Below are 6,082 nucleotides of genomic sequence, written 5' to 3'. Positions count from 1 at the left end.
CTGAACAGGTGCTGAGTCACTGAACAGTCACTGAGTCACAAAGTCACTGAACAGTCACAAAGTCACCGAACTCTAAACAGTCACAAAGTCACTGAACTCTGAACAGTCACAAAGTCACTGAACAGTCACAACGTCATTGAACACTGAACAGTCACAAAGTCACTGAACAGTCATTGAGTCACTGAAAAGTCACTGAACAGTCACTGAACAGTCACAAAGTCACTAAGTCACTGAGCAACTACGGTACGGTACTATTGAATGTTATACTCAGCAACAACTCTCAAACAGGCTTGATTATTATGAAATGTTACACCTATTAATATAAACAATATATATTTAAATTGATGTGCTGCTATAGGATTATCAACTGGATTTTGATTAGGCCGTAAGTTATCAGTAATTATTACATACTTTTGTTACCGGTACTACTAGTTGTAAACAAACCTTTGGACATGTCTGTAATGCGAAAAGGCTAGTTAAATGAGATAAATTTATTTATTTACATTGAAACATAATTTCATATGAGAAGAAACAATATAAAATGTTGTAAAAAAAAAGATTTTTTTCTTTTAAATCAAATTTTGAAAAATCAAAATAAACCAATGCAAATCACGCAATACAGAAAATAATTTTTAGATTCCCATAAATTCAAATTAAGTTAAGGCCTACTAAGTTATCGATGGCTAAACTGTGAAGGATCGTCATCAGAATAAGGGAACCTCAAACATCATGCATTATGAATAGTACTAGTATAATCTTATATTGATCACTACGCTGATATCATCTTTAGAAGTATTATATCTGTATGAAAATCTCATAATCTCCCCTACTGGTCCTACCCAAATATTCATATCATATCATATTCAAGATGCTTTAAAGCTACAGGTAGGATTAAAATAAGAGATCTAAACAAGCTGCACTAAGCCTCTAAGGGAACCTCCAGGGCAATTACAGTAATGGCAAAACATCTACACTCTGAGTACAGATAGGTAGACACTCAATAGACATTTTAAAGGCATTACTATTTTGGAGTTAACCCAAAAAGTAAAATGTCATTTAGAAACCACAGAACTGGTGAGTCCACTTCCGAAAGGAAAGTAGCCCAACCAACAACGGTAGACCCGCAACGTTACATAAAAGTGATAAATTTATAAATACTGGTAATGGTATTGTGATAGGGTGTATTTTTAAAGAAATTTTGGCCTATTTAATAAATTGTAAAGAGGTTTTCTAAGAAAAATAATTGACAATCCCTTTTTTACTTAAGCTTGAGCCTACTAGCCTAGATCTAATACTAATAGGTCTACTAATATTTAATTAAAAATAAAATTATATTATAGTTATACTTACAGCAGCTTGATCTATAGATGGAGGAAATAAACACAGTTTTCTTGACATTTTGAAGTCAAAGCTTAAATATAGGATCACCAGGAGGAAGAGTTATCATTCAGAATCCATATAGATATGAAAGTGTTTCAATGTTTCATTAACAACAGGATTGGGATGTCATGAAGGTCATTTTTATTACGCCTCGGCCTTCCAGTATCTTTAGTCCATTAAAAAAACGAGGAACGCAGATAGACTGGACAATGTACTCTAGTTCAAGTTCAAGGTCGTTTTCCTTAAAAGGTGCAGTTTACATTATTTTCTTTTATTAGATTTACTAGACGATCTGGACCTATTAAATTCATTTATTTTATTTATAAAACTATATTACGTAATGACTGTTACTATTTGGCTTTTTACAGGCAATAAGTTTGAGATAAAAATAATTAATTAGAGATTTATTTCGATTTTGATGTAGAGAAATCGAAAGCGGAAGTGGGTTGTTTTGGGAGAATGAAAGATGGCTGCCACTGTAAATGGAGTAACGTTGGCTGCTCTGTTTTATCATCATCAAAGCAGCCCAAATGATCAGGTTAGTAGTGTAATTTATGATTGACAGCGGATATCTGAAGTGGTAAATTGTCATTCCTCTTGGAATTGAAATCTCATCAGGCAATAGATCATAAACTTTGGTATATTTTCATAGTTTTAATTTATCATTGGCATTGGTTGTAGGCTTACTCTCTAGACCTAACATTACCATTACTCACTGATAACATTAAATTAGCAGGGCTAAATTTATCATAGTGGTGAGACTGAGTCATCAATAGGTACTAGATATACTTATATACAGGTTGATATTGACTAAATAGTATACCGTACCAGTTATTGCATATTAGAGAAGTAATCAAGATATAGATGTATAATGTATTATTAATGATATTTTATACTATAACTTTATGATTTGCTTGATTATCTACCCCAAAATAAACTTCATGTATAGGGTCAAGAATTTATGTGCTGTGTTGACTGCAAACTTGTTAAGTACCGTACTGGTAGTTTTATATGAGCTTATAAATAATAACGTGCAGGTTCAGATCCAGATCCATTTTGATCTCACTATTTCAAATGTTCATGATAGATCTTGAAAGTGTTTATATGATTTCTGTTTTTTCAAATCAATATTTCAAATCATATTTTTATATATTGGTAGTACCTTACATAACAAACACTGTGCAGTGATATATTATGAATATATGGACAAAGTCTATCTATGTATGTATATAATGACTAGAATAATTGATTGCATGGCATGTGGTACTTTACCATAATTGTTTAATAACTACATGAGGTTGTTATTACATATTATATAATAATACCATATATTCAAACTACATGATTATAGTGACAGTGGAACAACTCAGTCAGTAGAGAGCTGGATTGTCATTTGCTTGACAAGTAAGTGCTGTGGGTTTGAATCCTCTGATGCCACAGGGTGTTCTTCCAAAGGTTGGCTCAGTGTCAGTTTTCAACCCTCATCACATTCGATATCATAAACGCTAAAAGATGCAGGATTTGTTAATTTTTTTAAATTTTATTTTAGGAAGGGTTTTTATTTGGTAAGGTAATAAAGAATGTAGAAGACACTATCAGTGATACACAGATAAACAATACACAACTTCAAACCACACTGTGTGAGTCAAACTATTTTGTTTTTATATGGTACTGAATAAAACAGTTCTGAACTTCTTTCAGTTGTCAGTTTCTTACAAGCTGTTATTACCGTACTCCAAAAAGAACTTTCTTAAACTTAATGTTAACAGTTTTGTCATTTTCAAGCAATATGGTTGCTTCTCAGCCTTACTGGTATTATCAGCCAAAACATTGTCCATTGCTGTAAGATTTTTTCAAAAATTCACAAATAACATATGATGTACAAGTTATCTCTGCAAGAAAGCCTGTAAAATTTGAATTAGCCAAATAAATATGTACCGGTAATCAAGATATCAGCTTAAATATTCAATTATTAAAACTCAATATTTTTTTTTTTATTATTTAGATATAACTGATTTTTTACCCTGGAATAAAGATATAAGTTTATATGGTACTAATGGCTATCTTGATAAAACAATGTTGGAATCAGTTTTACAAGGAAGAGAAAAGGTAGAGAGATCAAACCCTAATAACACACAATAAACTGAAATGGAATTTTTCGTAACTTCTAGTGTTGACTTCCTTTCATGTGACATTTTTCAATTTGTGTAAATTTAAATGATCTTTGAAAATTGTCCACTAACAGACCTTAGTTGCTTGGATTGAGGCTGCTACAATGTTATTGTTTAGATTAGTGGTTGTTTAGTGTCAAAATTCAGAATATACAGAATGTTGTATTACTCAAAGTTACATAAGAAGGAAATAACTCGGTCAGATGTCTGAATTGACAGAGTAAGTGCATTGTATTTGCATCAAAGGGATAAATCTGAATATTTATCTTTAGTAATTGCCATTAATTAACATTCCTGAAGTTTATTTGGTGCTTCCATATTAATTTCAGGATGTTATTGGATGGTATAGTTGTAGAAGAAACACCTCTATGAGAGTGTCAATGAAAGAAGCCACATTACATAGAAATATATTATCTACTATTGTACCTGAATATCCTGAAGATTTTCTCTTCTTATTATCAACATCATTAATCTCAACTAATCTTTCAACACATTCTTTTGATCATGCCTTATATAGATATAGATACAGGTAATTTACATGATAATGTCTTCATACTTTCATTGTTATATGGCATTTTAACAATTAATTTGAAGAATTTGAATCATCAGTTTCAAAGGGATTTTTTTAACTTTTTATGTAGATAAGGAACACTGATATCCTTGATTTGCACTATTCCAATATTTTCAGTAGGATGTCTATGGTTCCTGCAATTCCATTAAGTATTATGACTTCACTAATGCAAAAGCTGGAAGTGGTTTTAGTAGATTGCAAGAACCACAGACAAATGATTGAAAATTTGAATGGGTGAATCAATGCTATCAGTGTATCCAATTCATATAAATAATTTAGAAAATCTCTATACAGTCCCTTTAAACAATTTGCACATAATATTATGTTCGTTTTGAAATTTGTTTTCACAAAGATCAATTGGGTAACAACAATATAATGTCTCTCAAGCTTCATTCCTAGGCTAATGAGAGAATAAAATTAATTTCTATGATATGTTTTACAGTAGATTTAGTAAGATAAAAGTAAATATACTGAACCTGGGTGATACAACTCATACACATTATAAAAAACAAAGTCCCCTTTCTGTTAGTCATAAACCAGATACATTACAGACATCTTTTCTTCAATTTAGGTAAGTATTTATCAGTACAGTTATATATATAGGTGCTGGTTATCCTAATAGCCCTGTTGCAGATACAGTCAATACTTATGTCAATAATGGATATGAATATGTCATTAAAACTTAAAGGGGTATTCCTCTTTGTAAAACATTTTCATTATCAAAAACATTATAAATTATACCTGATAATATTTCTAAAGTATGATAATGAATATCTATATATATACTTGATCAAACTGAGTTTGTTTTAAAAGTGTTAATTAAAAACAGAGAGTACTAATTGTTTATTAAGCAGTTTCACCTAATTTTGGTGTTTGGCTTTACAATGGCTCAATGTTATTAGTTAAAACATTCAGAATAAATAGGAGACATATTTCTCTACAATCAGACGTTTATTTTACTCAAATCCCTACAGTAGTTATCTAACAGCTTCCAAAAAGCATAACGAATATAAAAACCTTACGTGCTGTTTTTGAATATTTTTGAACTAACTGCTGGATTTTTTTAGTTAAAACTTTCAGATATGTAAAAGGGCACTTTTCTCTAGATTTTGGTGTATAGTGTTCACAAATTTCGGCCTACAAAAAAAGCTATTGTCCCTTTAAAATAATGGTCTGTTTGATACATATTGTACAGAGTGTAAGCATGGGGGACCTCTCTTGTACCCTAATGTAGCCGGCAGACAAACTACATTTACATGAAATACATTGAAAGGATTTGCTATCTTTATGTTTCTTCTCAGATATTACATAATATATCATAATTTACTTTCAGAAATAAATTTGAAAATAAATCTGGAGAAATGTTAGAAGTCAAAAATATACAAGATTTATCTCATTGTTTACATGAACAATTAGTGGTAGGTTTATTTCTATTGAATTTGTTACAAATTATTTTGATTGTGTCGGATTTTCACTGCAGAACCTGTCAGACGAGCCTTGGTGAGGGTAATATCAGGCACTGAATTTCATATGACTTAATTTCTTGCACTTTTCCTATGTTTCGCCTTCATTTTTAGGTCAGCCTTTTTACACCTTTCTGCAAATTTTCCAAAATGTAACAGAATTTTGATTCTATTTTCAGTCCATAACAAGTTTAGTTAAAGAGAGTGAACAAAATTTATCTTCATTAGAACAAGAGGTACAACAACTAGCGTTAGAATTAAAACAAGAAGAAGATTTGAAAACAAAGAAACCTGAACCTGTGCCAAAAGACAGTTGGCAGCCATCTTTACTTGATACAAGTATTGAAATGAAAGCTAGTGATGATATTGATCCCCAGTTAAAAATAGAAATAATAAATAGTGATACATTATCAAATGCCTATTCTATTAAATTAGAGGAGTTAGATAACCAAGTATTAGATTTAGGTAATTTTTAAGTTTTTTGTTAAGTTGATATC

The sequence above is a fragment of the Lottia gigantea genome (genome assembly GCF_000327385.1).
Source record: "Lottia gigantea unplaced genomic scaffold LOTGIsca_47, whole genome shotgun sequence".
Lineage (NCBI taxonomy): Eukaryota > Metazoa > Mollusca > Gastropoda > Lottiidae > Lottia > Lottia gigantea.
The sequence above is the reverse complement of the archived record's forward strand: the minus strand, read 5'-3'. Positions refer to the sequence as shown.